A 19,515-nucleotide genomic window follows, 5' to 3' on the forward strand; every position below is an offset into this window, starting at 1 on the left:
TACAAAATGCGGTGAAAGATACCATTTTTCAAGAATTATGAGGGCTAATACAACTGTTAGATTTCGGGAAAACTCCTTGAGTTGGAGTGTGTACCATTGAATAATATATATAGTGCTACGATACTAGTCCTAATCTTGTTAGGAAACCTAGTACGATAAGAATACAAACTATATCACAAATATATACAAATATATCCTACTCTGCGACAAATATTATAATAATCCTATAATATCTATCACACCCCCGCAGTCGTAGCGGGAGGAGAGCGTACGCTAAGACTGGATCTAAATTCCGGAAATAAATCTCGTGGTAGGCCATTGGCGAAAATGTCTGCAAACTGATATCTAGTAGGAACATGCAGAACCCGAACTTGTCCCAAAGCAAACTTTTCTCGAACAAAATGAATATCCATCTCCACATGTTTGGTGCGTTGGTGTTGTACCGGGTTGCCGGAAAGGTAGATAGCACTGACATTATCACACTAAACAATAGTAGCCTGCCGTAGAGGACAATGTAACTCAAGTAAAAGATTACGAAGCCAACATGCCTCTGAAACAACATTTGCGACGCCTCGATATTCCGCTTCTACACTCGACTTAGAAAAGTATGCTGACGCTTAGATGACCAAGACACGAGGTTGTCCCCAAGGAAACAACAATAGCCCGATGTGGAACGTCGGGTATCGGGACAACCTCCCCAGTCAGCGTCAGTGTAAGTAATAAGTCGATGAGAAACAGTCGGATATAAATGTAAGCTGTGATCAATGGTACCCTGAATATAACGCAGAATGTGTTTCAATGCCTCAAAGTGAGGTTCCCGAGGATCATGCATAAAAAGACACACCTGTTGTACCGCATAGGCAATATCCGGCCTAGTGAAAGTGAGGTACTGAAGAGCAACTGCTAAACTGCGATACAAAGTCGGATCCCGAAATGGTGGTCCTGCATCAGCACTAAGTTTTGACTTAGTGTCAACTGGAGTGGCTGCAGGTTTACATGAGCCCATACCTGCGCGTTCTAAAATCTCCTGTGCATACTTTTCCTGTGAAAGTAGCAGATAAGAAGGAGTACGGGTTACCGCTATCCCTAAAAAATAACTCAACGGACCCAAATGAGTCATAGGGAACTCAGTTTGTAACTGAGAGATGATCCCTGCACGCAACTTGTCAGAAGAGGTAGTTAATATAATATCATCAACATATAGAAGCAAATATGCCATATCATCACCCTGTCGAAAAGTAAACAGAGAGTTGTCACTCTGAGAGATGACAAAACCTAATTTAATGAGAAAATTTTCAAAGCGTTGGTACCAAGCTCTAGGAGCTTGTTTCAAACCATAGAGAGCCCTGCGGAGTCGACAAACATGAGTGGGTGCTTTCTGATTAATAAAACCCGGAGGTTGGTGCATATAAACAGTTTCCTGCAAGTCACCATGTAAAAAGGCATTTTTGACATCTAATTGATGTATCGACCACTTTTTAGCCATAGCTAAACTGAAAACAGTACGAATAGTGGCCGGTTTAACTACCGGACTGAAAGTCTCATCACAATCCACACCAATTTCCTGCGACCTGTCATCACATACAAGACGAGCTTTGTGCCTTTCAAGGTCACATTAGACTTGTATTTATGCTTAAATAGCTACATACAATTAATAATATTCACCCCCACAGGCCTCGGCACCAATTCCCATGTCCCTGTCTTAATTAAAGCTCTATATTCATCATTCATCGCCGCATTCCAGTTATGGTCATTTAAAGCTTGTTTATAGGATTTTGGAAGTGGTGATTTATGATGGTGGGGACCGAAGGTTGAACGGTAAGGTTGCAATATTTCAGATTAGGCTTAAAAATTCCCCGTTGACTACGGGTGACTCGGGGTGAAGGAGGTGGTGGCCGAGTGGGTTGTATGGGCGGAATGCCACGCATAGGTGGCGGGGAGTAAGCAGGGGTGGGTGTGGTGGCGCTGCTGGCCGATGGTGGTGTTGGCAGTGGAGTACGTCCGCGGGCTACCCGTGGTTGACGCTTGGCTGCCACAGCCAGCCTGCGGAGTAGCCTACGGGCTGTTGGGCAGGAGAGTGTGGCTGGGCGGGGTTTGTTTGTGGGCTGACTGGGCTTGCTGGAGCATGGAGTGGGCTGACAGAAGCTGTTGGGCCGGTTTGTGGGGTGACAAAAACTGCTGGGCCATTTTCTTGGTGAAGCGTGTGTGGGTTTTGTTGTTGCGGGGTGTGAAACGTGGGCTGCAACAAATGAGGGGAGGGGGAATCATCACCTAAAAACTCATAATCAAGGCTACGAAATTGATGAATATTTCGGAATGGGAAAGTTGCTTCATCAAAATGACATGACGCGATATGATTATTTTATTTGTGGTGAGATCAAGACACCGATACCCTCTATGGTCAATAGGATAACCCAAGAACACACATGGTGTAGATTGAGGAGCTAATTTGTGTGGGGCAGATAAGTTAGGAAAACAAAGACACCCAAAAACACGAATGTGATCATATGAAGGAGTTTTTCCAAACAAGGCTAAAGCAGGAGTATTGTTTTTAAGAGGTTTTGTTGGCAAAATATTTAGAAGGTAAGTGGCCGTTTCAAGAGCATAAAACCAATACGAGGGAGGGAGAGACGCATGAAAAAGAATAGTACGCTTAATATTATTAAGAGTGCGAATCAAACGCTCGGCTTTGCCATTTTGTGAGGAAGTGTGTGGACAAGAAAAACGGAAATTCATTCCATGGTCAATACATTTTTGCTTAAAAGGGACACTATCAAATTCCCTACCATGATCACATTGAAAGGATTTAATTTGACGTTCAAATTGGGCTTCAACATATTTTCAGAAATTGATAAAGGATTGAAAGGCTTGAGATTTGTATTTTAACGGAATGGTCCACACAAAGTGAGTACGTATGATCATCTAATAAGACTAGATAATATTTGTGACCTTGAGAACTATGAATAGGAGAAGTCCATAAATCGGCATGTATAATATCAAAAGCACAAATAGAGTAGTATTATTAGAATTCTCAAAACGGAGTTGAGTATGTTTTCCTAATTGACAAGAATTGCAAAACTGGGAGTCATGCTCCTTATTACAATAAATATGATTTTTAGACTTTAGAAAGCTAAAAACTTGAGTTCTAGGATGTCCTAGACGACTATGCCAAGTAGATGGTGAAACAGCAGTGAGTGAGGTAGCAAGACAGGTGGATGGAGTGGAGTTTGTGGTTTTGACTGGATATGAGTCTCCCGAACTATCACATCTCGTTATTATTGTCCCCGTACGAAGATCATTCACAGAAAAACCAAAGGATCAAACTCAATAGACACAGAATTATCAGTGGTAAATTTACGAACTGAAATAAGGTTCTTTATGAGTTGAGGTGCAAGAAGGACATCACGAAGGATGAGAGGTGTTTTGGGATGGGGAAGGGAGCCATGACCATAACCAGTTACTGGAATACGATGACCATTACCATCTAAAATATGATTTTTAGTGCTTAAATTAAACAGAGGTAAGAGATTACCAGCGTTGTTCGTCATGTGAGATGTGGCACCCGAATCCACGTACCACTGATTGTCGGGATTTGGAAGTGTCATTATGGAGAAAGATGCTGCCAAATCCGTGGGAGTCATGGGCTGCCCATATTGGGCCGTGTAAGCCTGTTGTGGTCTGGGATGTCCAAGGATGGACCTTTGTTGCTGCTGAACTGGAAAAGGAGCTGGCGGCCTGGCCCAAGTTGATTGCTGAGCCCACTGTTGGAAACTGGCCCATAACTGCTACTGACTTGGGCTTGCTTGGTTAGGAGGGGTGGACTGGGCCTGGGCCTGTTGTTGTTGTTGCTGCTATCCACGCCCCCTTCCTTTGGGTTTGGACTTGCCACCACGCCCCTTATTGCCACGACCACTGCCACTACCACCCCTGCCTTGCTGTTGCGACGGCTGCTGCTGCTGGCCGGCCGCCGCGGCGGTGGTGGTGGTGGTGCTACTGCTCACTTGTGCCACAAAAGCTTGCCCGGAGTTGTCTTTTGCGGATTTGCGGGAGTCTTCTAAGAGAATTCGGTATCTTGCTTCATCAAATCCGGGGAGAGGTCGAATTTGAGTGATAGATTGAGCCACCCCATCATAGTAGGAGTCAATTAAACCTGCACAAAGACGTAAAACCAAAGTTCTCTCGGACACGGGCCGACCAACATTAGCTAGTTGATCTTTGAGTTCCTTCAATTTCTGACAGTAAGAAGACACATCTAGGAAATTTTCAACAAAGAGATTGTTAAATTGGTTTTCGAGATAAATTGCACGAATTTCACCATTATCTTGAAAAATATTAGCGAGCCTATCCCAAGTTTCTTGTGTCGTAGCATTTTTGTACAACACCGTGCTTCGTAAGTCCGCAGAAATTGTGTTATAGATCCACTTTTTCACAATTGAGTCAAGGCGGTTCCACTGCGCCGTTGTGAGGTCCGTAGGACGGGGTGATTTAGGATCTATATGGTCGATAACATTGCAGGAGTGACAATGAATTTCGAAAGTTCAACCCAACTACCATAATTTTCTTTGTCACGATCAAGGATTTTCGGAACCTCATTCTTGATATTGCTAATGGAATTAGCAGGGTGGTAGTCATTAGAGGGTGGGGGAGGAGGAGGTGTGGGTGGTTGATCATAATCCTTGGCCATTGCTTAGGAAACCGAACACTACTAGAAAACAGGAAAATAGCGACGGACTGGATCCGACCGACGGATTTTTCCGTCGGAAAATGTCTTTTCCGACGGATTTATAGTCCGTCGGAAATTTCCGATGAAAATTTCCGTCGGAATATATTTTTATTTAAAAAAAAAAACCAAACTTCTTAAAACCCTACACTTTACATCTCCGCGTCTTTTACCTCTCTTTGTCTTTCCTCTTCTCTCTCCTCTCCTTATCCTCTTTCCTCTTCATTCTCCCTGTATCTTCTCTCTCTCATTCTCTTCTCCTCTCATTCTCGATCTTCTCCTCCGGCCACGCTCATCACCAACAACACCACCATCACCAACAACAGTTTTCACCACCAACACCGACATCAACAACATCACCATCACCGACAACAGTTTTCACCACCAACACCGACATCAACAACATCACCATCACCGACAACATCTGTTTTCGCCCTTTCTCTCTCTTCTCATGTTTAAAATAAAGGTTTTCAGGTCAAATTCGACCATGAAAACTCTAGATCTAGAGTTTTAATGGTCGAATTTGGCCTCTTAAACCCAATTTCGAGGTCATGTGTGGTCGAATTAAGGTATGTATCTTATTTTTTTTTCAATTTTCTTTCTTTAATTTTTTTTTAATTTTTGGTGGTGATTTTGGTATTCGGCGGCCACGGTGGTGGTGGTTTGCTTAGGTTGGGGGTTCGGCCGTTTTTGTGAGGGTTAGGGTTGTAGATCTGGGTTTGGGTAGGTGGGGTAGGTTAAGGTAGTGGGTCTGGTCGTTAAGGGTTTAGGGGTCTGGTTTGGTTTTGGTGGTTGGGCAGTAGGTGGTGGTACGGGTAAGGTGGGCTAGGTGGTGGCTGGTGCTGTGTGGGTAGGGTTAGGGGGGGTTCTGGTGGATGTTTTGGTGTGTTGGGTAGTGGGTGGTGAAGTACGGGTTAGGTGGGCAATGGTGGTGGCTGGTGCGGTGTGGTGGTGCCGTGGTGGCTGCTGGTGGGGGTAGGCTTTTTTTTGTTTTTTTAAAAGCAATTTCCGACGGAATTTCCGTCGGACATTTCCGGCGGAATACAGTCCGTCGGAATTTTCCGACGGATTCTCTCGGACCTGAAAATCTGTTCCGACGAAGTAATTTCCGTCGAAAATTCCGTCGGAAAAGTGGTTCCGACGGAATTTTCGTCGGAAAATGTCGTTTTTCCGACGAGTAATATTCCGACAACCAGTTCCGACGGAAATTCCGTCGGAAACAGGTTTTCCGACGGAAAACAGGTAGTTTCCGACGGATTTTTTCCGTCGTTATTTCGTTGTTTTCTAGTAGTGGAAACAATATGCTACTGTAAAAGAGAATTAATTAAAAAAGGCTTGAAGTTGCAGCAAAGTGGACAAAACAAGGCAGCAAATTTAGGTGATGAATTAACCACGAGAGATTAGAGTATGCGGAAGAAAGAAAGGATCGGATTTTTTTAGGGAAAAAAATAATTTTGTGGAACCCTAAAAAAATCTAGGCTGTGATACCATGTTAGATTTCGGGAAAACTCCTTGGGTTGGAGTGTGTACCATTGAATAATATATATAGTGTTACGATACTAGTCCTAATCTTGTTAAATTAGGAAACCTAGTACGATGAGAATACAAACTATATCACAAATATATACAAATATATCCTACTCTGCGACAAATATTATAATAATCCTATAATATCTATCAACAGCAGAGGAGGCATGTGAGATACTACAACAAGAGTTCCAAGGAGATAGCAAGGTGAAAAGTATAAAACTTCAATCTTTAAGAAGAGATTTTGAAAATTTAAAGATGAAAGGTAATGAGTTGGTTAGAGATTATTTTTCAAGAATTATTGAGATTGTTAATCAAATGAAATCATATGGAGAAGAAATTTCGAATGAAAAAATTGTGAAGAAAATTCTAGTATCATTACATGACAAATTTGTTAATATAGTTATAATAATTGAAGAAACAAAAGATTTATCCAACATAACTGTTGAACAACTTATGGGATCTCTAGAGTCCCATGAACAAAGAAAAAATCGTCAAAGTAATGATGAAGATATGATGGAGACCACGCTTGCAGCAAAATTTTCTCTTAAACCAGGAGAAATTAAGAAAAATGGGTCCATGAAGAAGGCCGAAGGTGAAGATGAAGAAGATTCACCAAAATACAAAGGTATGGAGAATAAATTATTTTGTAAAATTTGTAAGAGAACTAACCAGATACTGCAGATTGCTACTTCAAAAGGAAAGCACAATGTTGGATATGTAAAAAATTCGGCCATGTTGGAAAGAATTGCAGGTTCAAGAAAGCTGATGTGGAAATTGCCAATTTTAGCAAAGAAGATAATGAAAAAAGCTTGTTTTGAAGAAGAAAATAAGAGGTTGCTAATGACAAGTGCATCAGCAGAACTATTTGGTGACATGGGCACCAAAATTAGAATGAAGAATAAAGGAGATATTTGAAAGGAAGAACTTGGGAGATATCTGGTGACACGAGCATCAGATCAGTTAGAAAGATGGTAACACGAGTACGAAAATTAAACAACAAAATTAAGGTTGGTAACATGAGTACCAACACAATGACAAGAAGAAAAGTCAAGATTAGAAGTTGTCGGTGACAACAAGAAGAAACAACATCAGAGGCCGACGACGTACTGTTTGGAGTACAAGATTTTTCAGATTAAGGGGGAGTGTTAAAAATGTAATCTAGAAAAATCTAATATTAGCTAGATATTTGTAGAATAGCCTAGTATCTTAAGAGAAAGCTGGTAAAATTGGCCATGCAAATGTAAGCTATCCCCTTGCAATAATACTTCAAATTTTATCCCACCACTACTTCTACTCACCTAAACTCTAACAAAAATCCGTTTGATGCAGTTGTTAAAGGGTGGTACTTCACTGCATCAAATGAGCGAGTTGAAAGTAAGAACGGTGTTTCCTTTGAAACTTACTTTGACTTATTTTGTAGGGGTATGGACCTTGGTGGACCACACTAGGATAATGTTTTAGGGTATTGGAAGCAAACTTTGGAGAGGCCGAATAAGATTTTGTGTTTCTAAAATACGAGGATTTAAAGGAAGATGGTATCACCGAGTTGAAAAGCTAGATTGGCTAAGTTCTTAGGGTGTGAATTTTCCATCGAGGAGGAAAGACAAAGGGTTGTTGAGGAGATTTTTGAGCCATGTTGCTTTAAAAATTTGAAGGAATTAGAGGTAAATAAGACAGGAATCCTAAATAAAGGAACAAAAGTACCGAATTTAGACAATAAATTTTTTTTTAGGAAGGGGGAAATTGGCTATTGGATTAATCATTTAAGCCCTCTCATGTTTGATAGATTGGATCAAGTGATAAAAGAGAAGTTTGCTGATTCTGGGTTACAATTCAAGATCCATCCTTCCAAGTAATTTAATATTTTGTTTTTTGTCATTCAGTTATTTAATCAATTCCCCACTTTTAAAATACGTTGTATTAATGTCGTTCTTCTTGGCTATAAGAGTTGTATGGGCACAATTTGTGAGGATCTTCCTACCAGGATTTCTCACCCCTTGATGTATTGATTACTAAGGGCCTGTTCACATTTACTTAATTTCAGTTCAGTTCAGTTCAGTTCCAATCAGTTCAGTTCAGTTCAGCTCTTAATTTCCCTCTCACATAAAATATTCATTTCAGCTCATTTCAGTTCAGTTCAGTTCAGTTCCAATCAGTTCAGTTCAGTTCAGTGAATATGAACAGGCCCTTGTGTTAGTGTAATTTTTGTATGTTTTGGGGAAATTTTATTACTTGCTTAGCACAAAATAATTAAATTTGTACTATTATTTGATGAGTTGATGGCTTGATGCTTGCTTATGTGTAAAAGTATTACGTAGATGTTATAATGCAAGTTTGATGCTATTACAATCAAGGATAATGCATGGATAGATTATGCTGTTTAGTTATTTAGCACCGGTTAGTATAAAAAATGTACACAGTACATAGGGTTTGAAATGTAGTTGAGTCTAATAGTATTTTTATTCCCTTTTTTAAAATAGTTCTAAAATGTTTCTAGGAATTCCATGTTTCTAATAAATGTTTTAATTAAAATTTTTTCTACTTCAGTGCTTAAAGTCTTAAAGATGTTATTAGAACAGGAAGCACTTTTAGACTTACACTAGCTACTTGCCAAGGTTAGGTACCTGGTTGTCCTGGTAGAGAATAGTAAGTGAACTTAACATGACAAAATCATTGGAGTGAATAGAGGAAAGTGTTGTTCGTTGGCCCTATTTGGGCGCGCTTCATTCGATTAGGCAACGACGACTGCAACTTTGATTTTCTCCATTTATTTGCCCAGTTGGGTGAGCTTCGTTTAATTAGGCACGAGTGAAAGTTGGAATTAGGAGGTTAATTTGTTGGATCGGGTGCGTGTGCGGGTGCGGGTGCACGGCAGCACGGCCATGCAGCAAACCTGATGACCTTTTCTCTTGCTCTCCCACTTTAACCTTCCTTGTAAGGCCCTAATCTCTTCACCTAAAAAAAATAATATTAAGTAAAAATAATTTCAGTTCAATAAAAATAATTTCAGTTCAGTAAAAATAAATTCAGTTCAGTAAGATTCAGTTTTCTCAAAGAAGAATTATAAAAGAAACTCAGTAAAAACAATTTCAGTTCAGCAAAAATAATTTCAGTTCAGTAAAATTATTTTAAGTTCAGCAAAATTAAGGTGAAAAGAACGGGGCCTAACTCTTATATTCATGGCTTGTTTATTAGAGTTAATTTTCTTCTTTACTCTGATTAATCTCATAGTTGGGAAGTTTTCTTGCATTCTTTGGCATTCCTTGATTGTTTTTATGCTTATTTTGGGATCAATTTTGGAAGCACATATACAAAAAATAGCTAAACACAATTCTGTTTGAGCATATATAACTTTATGCGAGCCCAATCTTTCTAAATGCTTGTTCTTGTAACATTTAAATGAGTTATGTTCAGCTACTATAATGTAAACAAAGAACTGGTTAATTAGTGTTTATATTAGAAGTACATACAAATGTCTATCTACAAACAAATTGTTCATCAATGATGTTGGACTAAATTACTAAAATTAATAAAATTTTGATATACTTCGTACAATATGAGCTTTTTATTAAGTTATATGTTGGTGGAAATTGTACTTAGAAAGGTAGTATTGATGTTTCATGAATTCTAATTGTAGGGTAGGGGGGAGGGGGGAACTTTGTATTGAGCAAGTTTTAGCCAAATTGGCAATTCTCAGATTGTATTCAAATATAAGTTATGTTATAGTATCATGACTAGCTAGGTTGGTTCGTCGTTGTGATAATATATTAATATGCTTGGATAAAGTGAATATACAGTATATCTGGTATGTGTAATTTCAAGCATGTCAAGTAAAGGAAATAATATGATCAAAATGTAAGCATGTCAAGTAAAGGAAATAATATGATTAAAATGTAAGCATGTTAAATAGTATAAGCCATGACATACATGTTCACGTATGGATGATTATGAATGAGATAATTTATACTTAATTAAGCAAGGAGAAAAGGTAAGGTCATTGTAATTGATTTATGCCATGAGTTTTTACTATATTAGCTCAATCTTTTAAGGTCTTGATGGAATAAGGAAAGGATGAATGTGCCTTTGTGCATGTATGCAAGTACGAAGCTTCTAGCGTAGTTGTCGACTACGGACGACTACAGATGACTACGGACAACTACAATAAGATATTAAATCTGAACCGTTGATATTGTATGTTGCTTAATCTAAGCCTTTGAATATTACATTTTTAAAAAAATTAAAAAAATCTAATTTACACATCATTTAACACACGCCCAGTCAGATCAACAACCAGTCAGCAAAGTATTGTTTGTTTTCTTACTTTTAGAGGGTGAATTTTTTTTTTCCACATTATAATATCATTATAATATGAAAAACAATCATCCAAATAATTTAATTATAAATTTGATAATAGTCGTTCAAATTTTTTTTTTTTTTTTTTTTTTTTTTATTAGCATTTGTACATTTTCATTCCTATTTTAAAAGCTTCATACTTATATTGATAGTTTCAACCTTTTTAATGGCGAACTCCATCTTCAACCTTCATTTTTTGTCCATAACGCATCCTTAAATTCCAAAGTATATATGAAATCAATATATTAATGGTGTAATCATCAAATTTATCCGTCAATTAAAATTAGTTAATGAGATTGAAATCAATTTAATTATATGTATACATAATATGGTTTAAAAAACATGTATTATCTTATGATTTCATGTTTAATTTTTATTAGTCGTATGATTTCGTGTTCAATTTTTATTAGTCATATGATTTTGAGTAATATGCCATTGTTGAGTATTGAAGATAACACCATTGATGAACTCTTTTTTTTTTTTTTTTTTTTTGAATAGCCACCATTGATGAACTTGAGAGTTAGTTTATCTTGAAAAAAAAAAAAAATTTGAAAGACTTACGTAAATTTAGTCTTTTTGTTAGATTTTGAGAGCATTATTTGGGGAGAAAATATATGACAAAATCACAAAATCTTTTTCAATATTTGATTTTTTTTTTTGACAGGATATTTGATTATTTTAATTATGATTAAAATTATAAGGGTAAACCTTTCATTTATTGTTTGACGATTATTTAATTAAGAATTTGTTTTTTTATTTTAAGAAAAAAAAAAACTGTCTAACAAAAAATCAAGTTCTATTTTTGGCCAATTGCAATTTGCAAATCAAGTTCTCAGTTTCTCTATTTCCCAAATTCCCAATCAAAGCAAAGCAAAACTAGTATATAAATACGATAAAAATTTAACATGGTGGTATCATATATAATAAAAATTAAAAATAAAAAATAAAGTGCGGCTTTTGTTAATAAAAAGATATAAATTGCATTGAAACATACCAATTTTTATTTATTTATTTATTTTACGAAAAAAACATACCTAGCGGTTTCCTTTAACCATGGTGATATTTTAAATTATCTCAAGTAGTTGTAAAAAAAATTAACTCAAGTAACAAAAATCAGTGGGCTGAATGATATGATAATTGAAACGTGCATTTAGTTTTGCTTAAATTATAGTTTTTTTTTTTTTTAGTAATTCTATCCTTTTGTCAAAAGACAGTTAAAATATAACAATATAATGTTTAATTGTCAGAATATATTATGTAAATATTACGAAGTAGTATATATCTTTTAGTTTCTATAATTATTTGTAGGTATATCAAGAAAACTATTTTTTGTTTTTTTTTTTTTTTTTGACAAAAATTAAAAATACTATTGCAGGTACATCTAAAAGTCATTACAAATACATCACAAATACACTTGGAGTACTTCAATTGTAAACCTCGTATACAAGCTAATGTTAAAAAAAAAAAATAATAATAATTATCAAACATTGATTAATTGCATTGACATTTGACACCCACTAATCCACTATGTAAGCTTATCTGATTAATCTATTTATTTTTATTTTTATTTTTTTTTTTTGAAAGAAGATTAATCTATTTATGTGTATACATATATTTTCAAATTCATTAATTATTCACCTAATTTTTTTTTAAATCATCAAAAAGTATTTTTAATCTTGTTAATTGGGTGGTTCCAGATCTTGGGTGGGTATCCCTACCTTTAGGGTATGATGAAAGAGAGGGTTGATCTTATTAAATTGCATTTTTATCATTTTACCGAAAATGGCACCCTTGTTTTTTTTTTTTTTTTGTTATTTATTTTTATCCAAATGAGATTATGTATGTAAGTTCAAAAACTTATGTGCAGTCATACACATATTTATAGCATGTAAAAATTTTTAAGTTTAAATGGTATAATATCATGTTTGGGTATGCCCATTGCATTAGGGTACATACAAATTTGTGTTAAACTATAATTATGATTGATATTACTTTAGTTATAATTCGAAGTTATATTTAATTGAACTTTAGTTATGGAAACATTCTCTAAGTCATAAAATTTAAGTAATTTATGATTGAAGTTAGTTGTGGATCCATGAAAAATATTTAACGAAGTCAAAATACACTTCATAAATTTTAATGGGGTCATTTGATAAAAAAAAAAAATAAATAAATAAAAAAGCAATTTTCATTAGAAAATGAATTAAAGTTATAAGATTTTTTTTCATGTTTCAATGGAATAAAGGACCCACTTAATTGTTGTGCATCCACCACTAAGGGCCTGTTCATATTCACTGAACTGAGCTGAACTGAACTGAATTGAACTGATTGGAGCTGAACTGAACTGAACTGAACTGAACTGATTGGAACTGAACTGAACTGAACTGAAGTGAAATGAATATTTTATGTGAGAGGGAAATTAAGAGCTGAACTGAACAGAACTGAACTGATTGGAACTGAACTGAACTGATTGGAGCTGAACTGAACTGAAATTAAGTAAATGTAAACAGGCCCTAATTGTTAAAAACTTTCTAACAAGCAGCATTTCAGCATTTGTAATAAGTTCAGGTAAGTTTTGTTAACCTTATTTTCACCTATTTTAGTTGTAATAAGTTCAAATATATTCGGTTTAGTTAGATAAATTCAGTTTATGAAGAATACGTTATGATAAAGATTAGACAAATTAAAACTAAAATAATTAACTTTTAATATATAAGGTTTAATGAGTTTAGATAAGTTTTATAAGGAAGGGGATATAGGCAATAAGGTTACATTTTTCCCTCAATAATATAATTCCAATATTGAAAGGATTTGGTTTATTAAAGGAGGCAGGGAAAAATGAATCATTCCATGGTATCCAAACAAGAGATGATAGATCTCTTCTTTTCTTTTCTCTTTCTTTTTCCCCAATTCTCTCAATCCAAACAAAGTGTTAGAGATTGAGGAGTTTTTTTTTTAAAAAAAAATAATTATTTTATGAATTTAATGTAGTATTTATGTTTTTTTTTTTTTATTGTAATAACCTTCAAATATTCTTTATTGGTATTTAAGAGTGTATAATTCAAAATTAGAACTGTCTAATTTGATTGTAATAACCTTCAAATATTCTTTATTGGGATTTGGGACTATATAATACTTAATTGGGATTGCCTAATTTAATTGTAATAACCTCCAAATATCCTTTATTGGGATTTGAGACTATATAACACTTAATTGGGACTGCCTAATTTGGTTGTAATAACCTTCAAATATTATTTATTGTGATTTTGGGACTACATAATACTTAACTGGGTATGCCTAATTTGGTTGTAATAACCTTCAACTATTCTTTATTGAGACTCTATAATACTCAATTGGGACTACTTAGGACCTGTTTACATTTACTTAATTTCAGTTCAGTTCAGCTCCAATCAGTTCATTTTAGTTCAACTCCTAATTTCCTTTTCTCATAAAATATTCATTTCAGCTCAGTTCAGTTCAGCTCCAATCAGTTCAGTTCAGTTCAGCTCCAATTAATTCAGTAAATGTGAACATGTCCTTAATTTGATTGTAATTACCTTCGGTTCTTATCTTAAATTCCTTCTCTCATAAAATATTCAGTTCAATTCAGTTCAGCTCTAATAAGTTCAATTCAGCTTAGTTCAGTCAATCAGAACAGATCCTAAATAGAGACTGCCTAATTTGATTGTAATAACCTTCACCTTTTTATTGCGACTTTATAACACTTAATTGTGACTACCTACTTTAATTGTAATAGCCTTCAACTTTTCCTTATTGGAACTCTATAATACTCAATTTGTACTGCCTAATTTGATTGTAATAAACTTTAAATTTTTTTTATTGAGACTCTTTAATACATAATTGGGACTGCCTTATTAATTGTAACAACCTTCAAATTTTTTTTATTGAGACTCTAAAATACATAATTGAGACTGCCTAATTGATTATAACAACCTTCAACTTTTCTTATTGAGACTTTATAATACTTAATTGAGACTGCCTAATTGATTGTAATAAGACTAACAATAACATTTAAATATTTGTGAGTGAGACTACATTAGTACGAGTACTTATTTGGACTAACATTAGTCGGATTGCCTAACATTACACAATGTACAAGTAAGTCAAGTATACGACATATAATGCTAGATTGTTGGTGGTACATAACGAAAGATGAAATTAAAGAGTTAACCATCTAAAGAGCTTTGAAGGGCATATTCACATTTACTAAATTTCAGTTCAGTTTAGTTCAGTTCAGTTCAGTTCAGCTCTAATCAGTTCAGCTCAGTTCAGTTCAGCTCCAATCAGTTCAGTTCAGTTCAACTCCTAATTTCCTTCTCTCAGAAAATATTCATTTCAACTCAGTTCATTTCAGTTCAGTTCAGTTCAGCTCCAATCAGTTCAGTTCAGTTCAGCTCAGTTCAGTAAATGTGAACATGCCCGAAGTATGCTACGTTTATACTAGTGAAATTTAAGGACCAAAAATTTTAAAATTAATATTTTAAACAAATCTCACCAATAATGCTTTGACATGTAGTACATTAACGGGTTATTAACCTATACATTTATACAACCAGTCATGAAAGTTGATTTTTTAAAGGAAAATGTTATACATAGCTCTTAGGGCTACATAAGCATTAAATTCCCGCTTAAAAATCGTATAAATTACTCGTAATGAAAGTTAAATTTAATATAAACTTTGTAATACAACCCAAAATCAGCTTATTGTTGTCAATTTAATATTAGAACTTTTTTTTTTTTTTTTTGAATATTAATATTAGAACTTTGATTGCATATTACTCCGTAACTATTAACCACGGCTATATTTTTATTGTATAACAATCATATATATCATTAACATAAATCATTAATGCCCGTAAAAAAAAAACATAAATCATTAATGCATAATTATAATAATTTAATTTAGGAAAAGATATAAACAGAAGATCAATTTGACAGAAGATATCAATTTGACCAAGTTCCATTTTTTTTTTCGTTCAAAAAAAAAAGTTCTTTTTTTTTTTAATTTTTTTTATTTTTTATAGTAATTGATATCTTTGTAATTTAAGTTGAAATAAATATTGTAGCCTAAAAGTATGCATCCACTATTGTATATAAGGATAAGGATGATTGTACACCAAATTTTATTCCATGAATGTATCCTCTTTCACATTGGCTTCCTAAACTCACGCCACATTTTTTTTTTTTTTTGGAAATTCACCCCTCTTACTAATTTATAGGTTTAAAAAAAATTTAAATTTATTGAATGGTTTTTTTTTAGAGCTTCTAACGTTCAGTAATGGCAGACAAATAACAAAACTGACTGATGATAATATAACTTATAAAATCACTACATTAGCCGTAATACATAGATATTGTTATGATAATGATTTAAAAATATTATGTCCACCTTCAACAATATCATTGCAGCTTCAACATTCAACAATGGCAAATTACTCCCAAAGTTATAGTATGATTTTTCAAAATTAAACACAAAATTACTCCATGTATATAAGATATGATAGTGTTTTTTATATGAATTTTTTATACTGATAATTATTTAAATCTTAGAGTTAAATTGACTTAAAATTGAAGCATACTTTTGATATTCTAACATTAATTTTAATGATTTCATATACAATTAAGTAAATTATGGACGAGATTTATATGAACGGTGAAGATTTTTGGTCGAATTGAGATGAAAATCTTAGGTGTTAAACATGAAATAAGATGTATTTGAGATTCATTGGAAGATTTATTGAAGGTTGAAGTTATTTGTTAATACATACATATATATATATATATATATATATATATATATATATATATATATATATATATATATATATATATATATATATATATATATATATATATATTGTAAAAATAATTTTCATGAGTTAAATCAATTAAACAAACATCCCCTTGATGACTGTTTTGCATAAGTGTCAAATTGGACGATTAAGATTAGTCAATTTACAAATAAACGGTTTAGATTTAATCTCTTAGCGTAGTCGAACATAGTCGTCCATAGTCGACAACTACGCTAGAATTTTTAATGCAAGTAAAGTAGACAGGAGAAGGAAGGAAGGAAGAATAAATTTTAAATTAATTCTTTTATCACAATATCAAGAAGTAATCAATTGTTTGTTGATTATCTAATAAAGGAAAAGGTGCATTAAAAACACAATTATTATTATTTTTTGGTTTCAAAAAAATAAATAAATTTGCGTTTTTTATGCACCTTTTCCTTTATTGAATGTGAGAGGGAAACAATTAATATATAAAAAATAATAATCCCTCCGTCTCTTTATCAATATCCACTTTATCGTTTATTACTCACATAATATAGAAAGTGGACATTAATAAAGAGACGGAGGGAGTATTGGTTATCACTAGAGACCATGGGAGGTGAGAGTTTTTTTATTTATTTGGTCACGGAGAGATAATATTAAAATAGAGTGATATGGCAAAAATGAAAGTATAACGGTTAACATACGACAACATTTGATAAGTGTATCACTTTAAAAAAAATGAAAGGAGTATGTTTTTTTTATAGTATCCCTCTCTTTACATGGTCCCTACTTCTACGTCTTCACATAAGTATATAATTATTTATTGCTTTTTTTTTTTATAATTGTGCCATCATGCATGATAACATAAATATGAACAATAATTTGTGTCATACTAACAAAAAATTATTGGTCACCAAAAACATTAATCATTATGTTACCTTTTGTTTAATCGTTGGTTAATAATATGTTAAAAAAATATTATTGTAATACGTAATCATTATGTTTCTGATTTTAACGAGAAAATTCTTAAAAGGAGAAGAATAAATGTGTATATATTTTATAATCATATACGTAGTACTTCGTATGTTTTATTTAAATAATTCATATTGTACTAACAGCCAAAAGCCGTTGGTTATAGGTTATTTCCCGATAAGTTTTTGGCCGATGGTTTATTACCGATCGGTAAAATTTCATTTTCCTCTGTTCTGCTATTGTAGCACTATTGGGGGATTACGCATCTCAAATCTCAATACTCATTTTTAACCTTAGATATGTTTAGTTTAATAATAAAAAAAAAAAATAAATAAAACCTAACACGTCTATATATTTGTTTTGCTTATATCAATCACTATATTTAGTAGTTAAATAGGTTCTTGTCCAAAAAAAAACACGGATCTTGATTCTTGTCAAAAAAAATGTGCAATATTTCTAGAATCTAGACCCCACAACCCAATAAACAACTACAATCATTGAGACATCACACCCACATCATATTTTAAAATCAGAAAGATAACAAACAAACAAAAAAGGCCTAATCCTAATTTTACCTTGTACAATCTATAGTAAGATGAATATAATAAGGTTTTAGTTATCTATTAAAAAGGTATCGAGTACGGTGGTGAAAGTATGTACATATATATAGGATAACAATAACGTAAGACAATCTACATCATTTTACATTTCCAAACAAACAATTTCAAAACACTAGTTTGTTTGGTTCCACATAAAATTAGATGGAGTACCAAACCACTACCAACACTCCAATAATTAAGAATGATGAGCAAAATAGCAACCAAGAAGAGATGAATGAAACATTATTACTAGCCAATCTTCCAAAACACACAGAAATTCCGGGGCTAGAGCTTTCGTTGTACCAAGGATGTTGGCACCCCTCAAAGGTGATTCCTGGTATTATCAAAGCTCAACAACATTTCCAAGCTCATGACACCGATATTATCTTAGTAAGCAAGCCAAAATGTGGCACAACTTGGTTAAAATCCTTGGTATATTCCATTGTTCATCGAACGGAATTTACCAATACCAATCACCCTTTGCTTACCAAAAACCCTCATGATTTAGTACCCTTTTTGTTCCATTTCTATGTGGATGACCAAAAGGCTCTTGGTTTAAAACATATTTCTCCCCCTAGGATTTTCGCAATGCATGATCCTTATGAAGCTCTTAATAAGTCTATTAAAGAGACCGCATGCAAAATTGTGTACATTGCTCGAAATCCATTTGACGTGCTTGTTTCAGGGTGGCACTTCACTTCATCGAATGAGCTAGTGATGAATAGTAAGAATAGTCTTTCCTTCGAAACTTACTTTGACTTATCTTGTAGGGGTATGGAACCAGGCGGACCACATTGGGATCATGTTCTGGGGTATTGGAAGCAAAGCTCGGAGACGCCGAATAAGGTATTGTTTTTAAAGTACGAAGATTTGAAGGAAGATGGTATTATGGAGTTGAAGAGATTGGCCAAGTTCATAGGATGTGAATTTTCCTTAGAAGAGGAGAAACAAGGGGTCGTTGAGGAGATTTTAGAGCTATGTAGCTTGAGAAATTTGAAGGAATTGGAGGTCAATAAGAAAGGGATACTTGAAGGATCAAAAGTATCTAATCTAAACAATAAGACATTTTTTAGAAAGGGAGAAGTTGGTGATTGGGTTAATCATTTAAGCCCTCTCATGTTTGAACGATTAGATCAACTAATAAAAGAGAAGTTTGCGGGTTCTGGCTTGGAATTCAAGATCCATCCTTCCAAGTAATATTATTGTTTTCAAGTTATTGAATCAATTTCACCTCAAAATAAATAAATAAATAAAAATAAATAAATAAATAAATAATTAAAAAAAAAAAAGAAGTTACGTTGTTCTTTTTAAGTAATAATCGTATTAGTGGAACTTTCTAAAACGCTCTCTCATTCCTATATCTACTGGTTTCACTATGTCCTTGTGTTTGTGTAATCTTATCTTGGTTTGACAAATTTTTCACATTTTCCTATCTTGCATAATTAGAAGTCTTACTATTGTATAAATGATGCTTGCTTCTGTAAAATTGTATTGGCTAGCTGTTAATTTATTTGCAAGTTAAATTGTTTGATGCTTAGTATGTACT

The 19,515-nt window shown here is 33.9% G+C and overlaps 1 pseudogene; it reads left to right on the forward strand.

The window, feature by feature from the left end:
- Positions 1 to 18,131: 18,131 nt before the first annotated feature.
- LOC145604200 (cytosolic sulfotransferase 5 pseudogene) lies at positions 18,132 to 19,166 on the forward strand (annotated as a pseudogene).
- The last annotated feature ends 349 nt before the right edge of the window (positions 19,167 to 19,515 follow it).

Source organism: Chenopodium album, chromosome 22 (genome assembly GCF_948465745.1).
Source record: "Chenopodium album chromosome 22, dcCheAlbu1.1, whole genome shotgun sequence".
NCBI lineage: Eukaryota > Viridiplantae > Streptophyta > Magnoliopsida > Caryophyllales > Amaranthaceae > Chenopodium > Chenopodium album.